The 13,763-nt window shown below is 41.0% G+C and overlaps 1 protein-coding gene across 1 annotated transcript in view; it reads left to right on the forward strand.

Annotated features, from left to right (window-relative positions):
• Positions 1 to 4,140: 4,140 nt before the first annotated feature.
• Positions 4,141 to 13,763, forward strand: part of NDP (Norrie disease (pseudoglioma)) — a 60,695-nt gene continuing 51,072 nt past the window's right edge. The window contains exon 1 of the mRNA XM_015409799.1: positions 4,141 to 4,285. The gene's annotated coding sequence lies outside the window, so the exon portion shown is untranslated. The remainder of the gene's footprint in view (positions 4,286 to 13,763) is intronic.

Here is a 13,763-nt window from a genome sequence, read left to right on the forward strand (position 1 = left end):
ATTTATGATTAACTACTATATGGGATGAAAGAAGTAAGACTAGTTAGAACACAGATTACACTCACTGATGAAATTGATTAAGCCTATACAGCTAAAGTAGTAATAGTAATATACTTTATTGTCATTGTACATAGTAAAACGAAATTAAGATGCAATCATTTCGGTGATCTACAATATTCATATACACTCAAACAACCATTCACAACTGTCTCATAACTCCCTTAAGGTTCACATAGCAACATAAAACCACTAATGTCACCCAAATTCCAATTTCATACAGCATTTAAGGCAGTAATAGCTCTTGAATAAAAACTATTTTTTAATCTGTTTGTCCTTGTTTTAATTGTCCTATATCTTCTGCCCGAAGGCAGCAGTTCAAACAGGGAATGTCCAGGGTGTGACAAATCCTGCAGAATGTTCTTTGCTTTTTTCAAACATTGAGAACTATACAATTCCTCCAGGAATGAGAGGGGGCAGCCAATGATCTTCTGGGCTATGATGATAACTCTCTGGAGTGCTTTCCTATCCACAGCCGTACAACTGGCAAACCAGGCACAGACACAGTATGTTAAAATGCTCTCTATTGATCGAAAGGAGAATGCTCAACTTCAAAACCTTAAAGCTTTAAAACTTTAAAAAGAAAAGAAATGTAAAATACCGTGCAATTTAACCACAATATAAGTATTATCAGGACTCTGAATCTTCTGCAAAGCTTTGACTCTGCAGAAGGCTGGGTCTCTTAGTTCACCGCAGAGCCCCAGCAGTTTGGAATGAGAGCCTGTAAATTACTGAGTGGACTGGATGAACCCACGTTTTTCAACTTTCCCCCCTCCCCCTCTGCTTTTATCAATAAGATTAATTAACTATATTCTTTGTTGGCTGAGGCTTAAAAACATTGCTTATCTATGAACTGATCTATTTAATAAAATTCAATTCGCTAAATGAACTTAAACAGATGAACATTTAACTCGGCTGTGTGATAAGATTAATTGAATTCCGTTCTAGAAAAATGGTGCAGATGAGCTTGTACAGCAACACATTACAAAATGGCGGAGCCTATATATAACTGAATCAAATACTTAGCATACTACACAGAGATTTTTCAGAATTCTTCCTCTTGATAATCCGGCGTTCCTGGAGGGGTTGGGGTAGACAATCTTATTTTCCTTTTTAATGATTGTCTTGAGAGTTCCATCTGGGTGATTAGGTCGAGGGAGCTGAACATTTTAAACCCTTCTTCCTTATTGGAGATTCTGTAAGCTTTGCCACGGTACGTAAATTGTAGAATCAACGGGGTGACCCAGGAATATCGGATGTCTTCCTCTGCTAGCCTCAATGTTAGCAGTTTAAGTTCCCTTCTTTTGAGGAGCACTTCTTTAGGTAGGTCCGGGTAGATTTCAATCATTTCTGAATTAAAGGTGAGGTGACTTTGAATAGTGTTGATTTACGATAATGAAAGTCTAAGAAGGTCACTATGATATCCCGAGTTGGTCTCGTCTTTAACAGTGTTATTGGGCCCGCTCTATACGCCTTTGTAATTATTGGTGATAGATTCTCCGTCGGTGGTACCTCTTTTATCAGCCATCTAGATAGACCCTCCGATAAGTCTTCTTTCCCCCCGATTTTCTCATTCAGAGCCATGATCTTCAGATTGTTTTGATGGAGAGACATATCAGTTTTAATTGCCTTTTCTGCCAGTACATCTTCTAATTGCTGCAGTTGTTGGATTTCATTCTGAGTGGTTGCACTAGCGTTCAACGCATTGGTGGCTAGTGCTTTCATTTCTTTTAATTCTTTTTGCATGTCTTCCATCTGCGCATTAAATGGTTTAAAAAATGTCGACATGTTGTCTAGGACCGATTTCTCCAGGTTAGACATGTTGATCTTGCTAGTCTGATTCAGGCCCTGCTCTGTAGCTGTGGGTTGGAAAGCAATTGTTGTTTGGATTTTCTTCAATTTTGGTTTGCTGAGTTGCCCAGAGGTATCCGATTCAGCCTCCATGTAGTAAGATGAGGTTCTGTAAGGTAGATCGCTGTTTTTGACGAGGGGATCAGAGGGCTAGTCAGAGCTGTGGGATTAGGCGACCATGTTGGATCCCTGCCACCGGAAGCCCCCGTGATCTTTTTAAAAAATGTTTGTTTTCTAGTGCTATAGCGCTATACCGGTATGGCACTCTAAAACAAACGTTCAAAAATAAAAAGGATGGAGATTGCCCATGTGGGGGGAAAAGGGCAGGAAAACAAAGCAGTGCCGGAGGAAGCCCTACGTGGCATTTTACACAGCACCCCGTAGCGCTTCAGAAACATTATAGAAAAGTGGAGACCACTTGGAAGCAGTTTGCAGGTAAAACGGTTCAGAAACACTTTCCTAGCGGGACAGAAGCATTCCTGTCTGAAAGTGAAAATATATTCTGGTAGGGAACTGTTACTAAAACGGCTCTGTCTGAAATGTCAGACCAGAAACCATTAGCGAACAGTCCCTGAACCGGAATATATCAGCTGTCTGAAATTCCCCTCTAGAATCTAATGAAAATTGCTATAGCAGAGGTTCTGTGTTACATCTTTTAGCATATCTCCACTACAGAAGGTATTAGTGACCCACCTATCAATGACCATTGCAGGGGGTTTGCAGTTTTTCTTTAACCTTGCATAGGCAGTGAAATAATGTGCTAATATTAAAAAAAATGAAGAAGTTAATAATTGAATAAGGGCTGGGTGGGAAAAGTAGCTCAGACTCAGGTTAAGCCAGTCTAAAACCCAAGTGGACCACTTGCTTTGCACCCAGCCAAATCTGACTGTACAGCACATCAAGCCAAAGAATGTTTCCTTTGTTGTGTTCATGATGCTTACTCATCGACAAGCCATTCCCCTTTTAGAGGAGTCTATTTTTACAGCATAATTTCCATCTGTCTTTTGATCTTTTACCACATAAGAGGCTCAGATATTAACAACACTGCCCAAGCCTAAAGAGAGAGACTGTGACAGCATCGACTCAGGACTCCTGCCCACTTGGGGGTCAGGGCTGTTGTTCAGATGGCACTTCTGAATAGTAAGATGTACTCTCTGCTCTTTGGCCAAGTTGTTTTTAGTGAACTGGATGGCTGTTTTGGTGTTTGCCGGCTGCCATCAATCCCCCAAACACTACAGAAATATATGGTGGAATCTCAAGGACCATGGTGACAGAGCAAAGCATATTCCATCTGCTGTGTGTCTAACAGGAGTGAAGAACACGGTTTTACATTTAGTATGAAGTGAAATGAAATTCAGCATCTGTGGTTTGGTTTCATCGTAAGTGATAACTGGAAATATATTGTTAACATTATGTCTCTGATAAATATAGCATAAGCAAAGAGAATTGAAAGTATGAATCCAATTTAAGTACGCAGACAGGGAGTACGATAGAAACAAATGTTTGCAGATAAACATGCACATTCAGTGGATTTCCTTTCTCTCTCTGATCATTAAAGCGAGCGCTGGCTTAAAGCAGACTTCCAAACTGGTAGGGGGAAAAACATTTTGCAGTGTTGAATGCATGCCAATCTGCTCAGTTTGATAGCTGGGACAATATAATGCAACCTATCTGAGCAACTGCAATAAGTCAGCACACCTCACATATAAGATAAATCTAACATCAGTCATTCCAGCTGCTGCTCAGACAGTCATCTGACCAGTGAAGTAAGCTACGGGGTTACCAGTAAATGTGAGTGAAGTTTGTGCAAAAGAAGTTATGAGGCGTATGTTCTCACGAAACATATTTCCTTTTAATGATGTGTCGCAAATTGTTAGCAGAACTGTAATGAGCATGTACCCAGTCAAAGTCTGCATACCGTTTACTTAGGGCAGAATTAAGTTTTGGACCTGAACGCCACTGCCCTTTTATGCTATGACACCAGACATCCCGAATTTCAGTTTATTTGCATCCACTTTTTCAGCTCTCCAATGAGAAGTCTCTGCATAAGGGAGCTTGACTAGTGGTGTTTAGTGATTTCTCAGATAACAAGAGCTTTGCATTTCGGTGGAATTCCCATTTGCTTGTGAGCTGCTGCTGCCGCTAGCCTGATTGATATATGACTGCAATGGCACTTTTCCATTTGACATTCTCTCGCTCCCTCTCTCTCTCTCTCTTGCTTAAACAACAGCCCTAACTTTTGTGTGTTGCAAATATAAAAGGGAAGCCATGTGACAGAGGGACAGAAGAACAAAAGCATTTGGAAGTAACAAGACCTCTTATTAGCTCTCACAGTTTAGAAGTCCAACAGGAGGCAGGAGCAACACATTTTCCAAAGGTAAGACAGCACTAAATGAAAAGCTTTCTATGGAACATAAAATATTAATGTTAATTAATTTGTCTTTTGATTTGACAGCCCCATTGTCTGTTAACTAGCCTGTTTTATTGTTAATGCGCATAGATTAAAAAATTACCTAAGGGTTTGATGCCTGCATCTTCTGATTAGTCTCTGCTCCAGATGCGAGTGGGCAAGCAATGAGAAACCAGTGATGTTTCTAGAGATAAAATGGTTGCATTAAATTAATTTATTCTGGGGAGGGGGGAACCCCAACATGCTGGGTTCTTGTGGCTTTAAGACTGAACTACGAGGGGAAATGTTAAGAGTGTTTGTGAATTCCCAATAGCATTAGGGTATCTTCAGTACTGTCTTTGTCCCATTAAAATGGGATTTTAGGAACACGGGCAAGGCTTCTTGTTTAAAAGGGAGATGTTTACTTTTTTTTTTTTTTTTTTTTTTTTGCAATTTATGTATGCTGATCCTTTGCCAGTCATCTCTGGAAGTGCTTAGAACAGTTTGAAACAATAAGCAATATTTATTTGTAGCTTTGTGGTTCACCCTTTTCAAGGAGTGGCTTTTTGCTTTTGTTGTGGGGGGATTATTTTTTCTTTACCTTATTATTTATCCAACCCCCTGGGAAGTTGTGCTATGGAGTGCACAGCACTGGTTATGGATTAGGATGGATTTAATATGTGCTTTTGATTGGCTCAAACCTGTGAGGAAATCCACAGTGTTTGTCTTGGCTGTAGTACAGAGGAGATATATTGAGCAGCCGGCTTACCCCTTCAGCACAACCAATAATGCACTGTGGATATCTGTTTGTCAGATCAAGCCAAAGGATGCTTGGGCAAGGGGCACAGTTTTCAGGAACAATCTGTGAGGCCTCCAACATGTGCTATTCAAAGAAGTTTCTGCTGCTCTGGAATCATTATTTTGCTTTTGATTAGATTTTCTCCTTAAGAGCACCATCACCATGGGAGACAGAAATGTAACAGGGCTTTAAGACAAGTATAATTGTGATGTATCTGATGAAGTATGCATGTACACGAAAGCTTATACCCAGAATTAAACTTTGTTGGTCTTAAAAGTGCCACTGGACTCAAACTTTGTTCTGTGATGTGAATGTTAATGGATGAAAGGTGATGGATGTGCTTAGAAAGAGGTGATTACAGTGGAGAAATCCCCAAAGGAAACTTTATTAAAAACATGCAGAAACACCCAAATATGGAGGTGAATGAAATAGTACTGCAAGAATTCAAGAATAGTTAATAGCAACAAGCATGATGGTGGCATCACAAATAGGCTCTTTAACCTTAAGCCTTCGAACATTTGCAATTGGTTGGAAGATCAGGGGCAAGATAATGTTTTCTAAAGGGTGCATTTGAATTCGAGAGACTGGGCTGTTCTGTGGGTTTACGTATGAGCCAGGAGAACAATCTAGATTCAGAAGCAGGGTTAACTCCTCCGGCACAGTTTCCTTTTTAAAATGAATAGGCAAAATGGCATACCTTTACAGAAACTGACAACAGATTGCTTGAAAGACTGCCTTCCCCAGCAGCATGCATCAGTTATAAAATGTAATACTTGTACCTGAACTGTGCAGTTCGTAGCAAAGCAACCAAACAGAATGGATAGCATATATACATTAAAAAAGAAGTGTAAGAAAATGTTTTGAATTTGAGCGACAGTATCTTAGTGCTGGTCTTCTAATGGAGGCAACCCAAGAGCATAACAGGACCACTTCTTGGAGGGGCGCAATAGATAACATGCCCCTCATTTTCACTGGATATTCACTGGATTACTCCCACACACTCCTGAATGCCATCCATTTATCCAGAGTACCTGCCTTTGAGTGAAATTATAGAGATGGGTGTTCTCAAAACCTTCAGAGAACTCATGCAGCTCAGATGTCTCCACACATGTGCTTGGAAAGGCAGGAAATCTCAATCACCACCATTGTTATATGTTTATTTAGATATAAGAGGAGAAATTGGCATTGTAATAACTGCTGAAGGGTCTGGAGGGTATAGAGGCAAAGAGTTAATACAGGTAAAGCAGATTGCTTGTCTTTCTCATGCCACAGAACTTGTTTTATGAAGTGTCAGTGTGCAGCATGTACATATGTAGCTTAACTCTGCCTGGGCAGCTGAGGGGTATGGCACCATGTACTTTTTAAGTTGTATCTGAGATTGTGCATGCCACTGTTAAACGTAGACAGTTTGATATTTCGATCATGATTATTATGAGTGTGCTATGCAAACTACATGGTATTTTAAAAGTGTTCTTAATGAATAGGAACCAATCTAATAGTACTAATAAATAGGTAATACTGCATAGGTCTACAAGTGTTTCAGTGTTCAAGGCCTTTCACAGACATTGCACAATAGCTCTTTATGGCAGATCAGCATTGCTATCACTCTCTTGCATTTGGGAGGGGGAGATTGAAATCACATGGCTTACCTAAGACCACCTTGTGAGTATATAGCAGAGGGAAAGACCTCTTGAATCACATTCTTTGAGTTATTCTCATCTCTTAAACTGGTACATGTCATTCAGGGAATGGCTTTTGAAGATGCACTTGTGTAGGAAACATCAGTCAGCAAGCCCCCTGTACCTATGAGAATATTATCTGTGGCCCCGGTCACACGGCAAAGTTGCTGCGGGAGAGGCACGGAAGGTGGGCAGATTATCCGGGTGCGATCACACCCCAATATCTGGGAAGTGGAGCACACCCGTGGCTTACCGCCGACAATGTGCATTTAAAAACTAGTACCTCCAAGGTAAACGTTTGCCACGGGCTGCCTCCAGACGCCCGTGGTGTGATCCCGCCGGCGCGCGGCATTCCCCTCTGGTCCCTTGTTTACCCGGTGGTGCCAAGGGAAGGACCCGTGGTGTGCCGCCGGCCCGTCTGATCGTGTAATCGCGGATCAAACTGTGCTGGGGCAATTAGCCACGCCTCCCCCCCTGCGATATCTGGCCCGTGTGACCGGGGCCTGTGTTACTCAAAAGAGCAGTGCTGCATGTATGGATTCTGCAGGTATGAACTGAGTACTGTGGGCGCAGAATTCAACATTTCTAAGATTTTTTTTTTTTTAAGGGACTGTTTCTAGCCATTATTGCTTTTAAAAAGGCATATTTGTTTAGGCAATGCAAAGGGAAATCTCAGAGAAAGCATGATGGAGCAGAGCAGATTTTCAGTGGTAAGGTGGGTAAAGATCTTTGCCAATTCCTCTGATTAGCAGAAGCAGAAGCAGTGATGCAAAATAGGCAGAGCTGTTGAGTGTGCTTAGTTTGCTGGGCGGCAGAATCCCACGTGCTTTGGTGCTGAATTCTGGGTGCAGAACTGTGGTGTAGCATGAAATACGATTCAAAGGCAGAAAGTCAAAGGTTTTGCTTTCAGGTATCGCATCCACCATGTTGGAGTGCTAATGTAAAGCTATCCTAGCTAACTGCCACTAATACAATGCAATTTGCACTTTGTCAGGGTGAGAGGACAGCTGGCCTTCCAGCTTTGGAAGAACAGTCTCTGATGCTCTCTGCTAGAGCAAGGTTTTGGTTGTTTTGTCCCTGACATAGCTCTGCAACTGTAAGCAAAGGTAATGATGTAACAGTGGAAAACCTTGTCCTTCTTTTTGCTTTTCTCAACCGCATCTATGCCATGTGGAGATTCCTCAGAACTATGTGAGGAATCAGGTTTTAAGATGTCCTTCTTTTTCCTATCCATGTGCTAGGCATTTCCTATCCATGTGCTGAAATACTATCCTGGTTTCTCCTTTGCCTGGCTCCGCAGGAAACTTCCTTCCTTCCTTGGGTCCTAGTGAGCATTAACTGTGTGAGTGCCTCCAACATCTGTTCCAGGTTTCATGTACACAAGAGTAGGAACAATCAAAGCTGAAGTTTACAGTTGTAATTGGTGACTTGGACATGGGTGGGACTGAGTGGGGCATATTTCCTCTTGTGGTGGATAAGGTGGGAGATAAATGCATCATGTTTTTCATTTTGGGTGTCTGAAGACATGAAAAAAGATCCCATGGGGTGATCGTGAGAGGGCAATCAGTCAGAGAAAAAAGCATTCCTTCTCTGAAGTATGATTCATTACAGCAAAGTTGCAAGGTTGCTAATACAGGGATAGCTTAAAAACACACACAAAAACCCAACACCCCCCTCTAGCATTTTGCAGTCCTGCTTTTAAACACAGAAGGCACAAGGCCAACCATACAAGGCATGCAGGTAGCACAGTGTGGGAAGCCACGGCTGAGGCAGTATATGAAACCCATTCAAAAGTATCAAAGGGAAACTAACTGCTTAGCCACCCTCTTCCATTCTGCAGTTCATTCCAGAGAGAGGCATCACAGTAACCATTGACCAGATTTTCCTTCATCAGAGAAACACACATATGGGATCAGGTTTATGAATTTGTATAGCACCTTTTGGCCTTGTCTAGTGTTCCTAACGTGGCTCCCAGCCATCTTAAAACAACGTAAAACATTTTGAAACAACACAAGGTCACAATAAAAACCTAGTATCATTATGGTGCGGTTATTATTCAATCAGACCAAAAACCTCTTGGAGCAGAAATGTATTGAATTTTCTCCAGAAGACCTGAAGAAACAGTGCCAGCCTTAGCTTCTATGGAGGGAGTTCCATAACTTGGAGCCGGCATTTGGAAAAGCTCTCCCATCAGGTTAGGATTTGTATTTATTTTTTTGGCAAGGATCTTGTGTCTTTCATGCATGCATGGCAGGCAGAAACTTGGCAGGCAAAGCTTCAAGTTACACCGGGGGGGGGGGGGGGGGGAAGTGTCCACCCAGACAAAGTAGAGTCTTTCCCCTATACCCCGACATGCAATAAAACAAAATTGCCACTAGGGTAACACCTGGAGAAAGGGGCCTTCCATATTTAATGTGGTGATAAGACTCTTGCTTAGATAACTTTTAAAAATAATCAGTTGGGGTGTGGGGAACAGAGCTATTCATGTATATTAGCCATAATAGCTAAATGGAACCTTCATGTGCAGAGGCAGTACACCTCAGAATCCTAGTCGCTGGGGAAGGGCTGTTGCCTTCATGCATTGCATACAAGGTCGCCAAAGACTGCTATGCTGAAGTTAGAATGCTGCGCTAGATGGACTTTTTGGTGTCATTCAGAAAGGTTCTTCCTATGTTCTGACTATATGGTATCCATATTACTGAGGAGGATACTTACCAGCCATTTTTCCTGGCCAGAGCCCCTCCAGGTAGAGATCACCACAGAGCAATTTGTACATGGCTAATCGTGTAAATTAGTCCAGGTTGAAGGAAAATGTTTCCTTATTTTCTTCATGTCAAAATCTGAGTTTTGTCTTAATGAAACAAAGTATGGCTAATATCTTTTTAAATGTCTCTGATATATTCATCTGTATTACTTTGTGTTTGTACTCTCTGCAGAAGTACTCGCTGTCCCACTGAGCTGTCAGTTAAAGCAAAATCTTCTGGCAGCGATTTTCATGTGATCATTGCATAGACAATGTGTTCCGCTTCTGCCAATTTTCAATAGACTCTTACCATGGCATTGACTATTCCCTTGTTCTTGTAACCTGAGACAAGGTGGCTAAGATACTTTGATCCAGCATGTTTGAATTTCTACTTTGTGTGTAGCTGTTTATGGGACTTATATCCTGCATGGTAAGTTTCATAATAAAATATAAGTGGAATTGTTATGAGTTCATTTGCCTAATTCGCTGCACACTAGGATGTGGATCATGTCGATGCCTCACAGTTCTGCACACACATAGGGACAGAGAGAGAAAAGAGAGAGAGAGAGAGATGCTGTCGCCTGGTCTGACTTAGGATCAGCTGTTATTTCCTTTTTATATGTGTCAGTGTGGAACATATTAAAATTTCTCAGTAACGGCATGCATGGAATCCCTCTGATGCCCCACCTCTAACTTAGCCGAACAATAAAAGCAAGGTTGTAGTAAGCCTTTGAGCAGCTGGTTGTCTATATATTCTCTCTTTTTTCACATAATCTAATTCAGAATAGAATTCGGGTAGTCCTGGCACTACCACTTCCAAGCTGCACCGGCTCTCGTTCTGTTTGCTGGAATTTCATTGTGTTGCTTGTCTGATCACGGTACTTTACAAATGGCAGACAATAGATTCTTCTTCTGGATATTCTTACCATTTGTCCATCAAATGCTCCAGCCAGCTGATACTAAGGAGACTCTGAGCCCCCAGGAATTCTACTATATCAATATTATTCTAGTGACTAAAAAACCCCTAAATCAATCATTGTTAGGGAGTCTGCTGATAAAGTTTTCCTGCTTATTATAACTGAGCTATAATCCACTTTGGTGTGGCAACATCGAGAGAGAGAGAGAGAGAGGGTTGTGTTGCCCTTTAGGACATGCAAGTTTAGGATTGGAGTTAATGCTCAGAGTCTGTTTTGGCAAAGGTTAAGCATACCATGACAGTGACACGCACATCACTGCCATAGCACTGAGGCTCAGACTGAATGGGACGTCATTCTTGTTACAAGAAGTGAATTGGTACGTTGGGTCTTTCATCTGTTTTCATTCAGTCTCTCTTTCAAGGAAACTGTCAACTTGCCTGAATAAATTTCAGCTAGAGATGAAAGGACATAACCCCATGCATGATGCTCTGCAATCATAGTGTTCTTTTTTTAAAAAAAAATAATAATAATTTTATCTTCAATGTAATTCCCAGGTTATCCTGAAGAGAAAAAAATGTTTCCCAGGTGAAAATAAATTTAAAAATCTTAAATTAACAACTTTGCTTCTAGGTCTGTTGCCATCTGCTATTCCCTGGAAACTTAAAGAGAAAAAAAAGATTGTAACTACTAGTGAAAATATTATTGAATAAATAGAACAAAAAGCTAGAAAAATAACACGTTTGACTACCCTCCTCACTGACAAACAAACAAAAGTTTGACTACCCTCCTCACTGACTCACGAACATTGTGTCACTGTCAAATGGCTATTTTCATCAAGAAATGTATATTGCCATCAATTCACAGCTTACTTATGGCAATCCCATAGGGTTTTCAAGGCAAGTGACCAAGCAGAGGTGGTTTGCCGTTGACTTTGCAGAGTCTCCCTTGGTGGTTTCCCATCCGAGCACCAACCTTGCTTAGCTTCTGAGATCTGGCCCAAAATTATTACAGAGCAGTTTAGTGGCTAGACTGCCAGATTAGAGTATGGGAGACCCAACTTTATATCCTCACTGTGCCATGAAGCTTGTTCAGTGACCTTGAGCTGGTCACACACTCTCAGCCTAACCTATCTCTCATAGTTGCTGCTGGGAGGATAAAATAGGGGAACAGAGAACCCCGTATGCTTCTGTGAGCTCCTTAGGATAAGAGTGGGATAAAAATGTATTAGATAGGTATGTTCTTCAGATACCAAGCCTTCAGAATATTCATGTGTATTTCTTTTTGTACACAAGTGCATGTAGACATTTGGTGTGTGAGCATACGGTACACATGTGCCTGATTGCCAGTTAAAATGAATAACATTTCAGATGCCAATCTGGATTGACAAACCTCCCAAAGAAATTGTATTCTTACAATTTTTTAAAAATGATATATACACTGCTTCTTAAAATCTGAGAGCTGAGTTTATCATTGTTGGTCCTTCTTTGTTAATATCAGCACTAGGCAATGACAGCACTAGTCAGTGACCCCCCCACTGAAAAGTGGAACCAGCTCCTGGGATATAATAGAAGTTATTCTGTTCAGGTCTCTTAGAAGCCTATTCAAAGATTCCTGGTAGCAGGCAGAGAAATAATAAATAAAGCCACCTTTTTTGTCCACCAATGGTTTCCTTTGGGAGTGTGAAAACCCTTTGGGATTTTTTTTGTTTCTGCTCACTAGGCATGCATCAGCCAATGTGCCTCATACCTACTGGGAGGACAATCCCTTCAAAGTTGGTTCTAGCTGGAGGACTGTTATTGTCCAAAATAGCCCTGCAACTGAACTCAGACTGAACAAAGACTTTAGGATTCTTATCACATTTTCATCTGAATAAAACCTAGGTTTTTTTTTTCCTGGGGGAATGTGCTGGAACAGAGTTCCATAACCTCTTTGACAAAATTCTTTTAAAAATGTTTAAAAGTTCATGAGTTTTCAGTATACAGACTGAAAACTTCATCTCCCTCTTGAAAGTTCCAGCACCTCTTTTTTTTTTTAAAGCCCTGACAAAACGTGTGACTCCCCATCCTGGTGGTAATATAGCTAGTGAATAGTCTCGCCCACCCATCCCCTTCCTACATGAAATGAATGCAAAGTTAGGATTCACGCATAGGGTCTGAAGAAAGGAGGCTCTAGTCCATGAAAGTTTATGTGGGAATAAAATTTGGATGGTCTTTAAGATGCTACAAAACTCCTGTTTATTTTTGAAAACAGTTAATTTTACTGATCTCAATGATATCCCACAATTAATTTGTAAGTCCACTTTTTTCCCCAAAGAAAATACATGTCGTTGACAACAAAAGTTGGTTCTGCTTGACCGAAAAGGCCTCAAATTAAAAAAACAACATATCACCAATAAATTTATGACTCTTTAGGATTCTGGTTTTAAAATGCCACCTATCATCTCACATTTGAGGAGACTAAAGGTTCCTGCCTTAGAACAAAATGCTGGTTTACTGATATTTTAGAATGGGACTTTTTTTGGGTCTATTAGTTAGTAAACTGATGAACTTTTTGCTTCGATTCCTGTACATTCTGATGGCTGATGGTGCCAAGGTGCAAAATCAGACTGAAGATTCAGGTCAGGGTGTATGCCTGAAGACTGGTAGACTGGCGACCTCATAGCAGTCCTAGACTGGGCCTTTTTTATGTGTAGAACCAGCATGGGCTATGCAGTCTATTCAGCCCTCATTCCACTACTGACACAGGGGTGTTTCCATTGCAAGATGGGTGTCTGACAGGATACTGAAAGCGTTTGGCACTGACATTTGTTTTCCTCCAACCCCCCCCCTGCAAAAAATGGATGTGACGACCCTTACCCAATTTTTATTATTTTATTGTTTTCAAGCATAGTCAGAAGAAAAGAGCTTGAAAGGGATAAAGTATCTGCTGGGACAACAAATATGGATTCAATGGAATGACTATTTTGAGTTTGTTTCAAAATGCTGACAAGAGAGCTACAGGTGGATATTGTCTTTTTATTGGAATTGCTCAGCAGTCAGAATGGGGGGGGGGGCACAGAGGACACCAGAATTGAGCAGACCCATCCATAACTTCTGGACAGTTGTACCAAAAATCCATACTTTCTGTGGCAACAAATTGTTGTTTATACAATATTGGATTAGTGTGTGTAAACTGTAGATACAGATCTTCAGCATATGTAAAGCGGAGTAGTTCTTCTGAAGCCAGTGTTGCTCTGCCAATTTACATCAGGAAGAATCTAGCTACAAATGTTGAACTTGGTGCCTATATGAAAATTTATGTTGGGTGGGAAGTGATCTCTTTCATTTGT

The sequence above is a fragment of the Gekko japonicus genome, unplaced genomic scaffold (genome assembly GCF_001447785.1).
Source record: "Gekko japonicus isolate JY-2015 unplaced genomic scaffold, Gekko_japonicus_V1.1 scaffold4, whole genome shotgun sequence".
NCBI lineage: Eukaryota > Metazoa > Chordata > Lepidosauria > Squamata > Gekkonidae > Gekko > Gekko japonicus.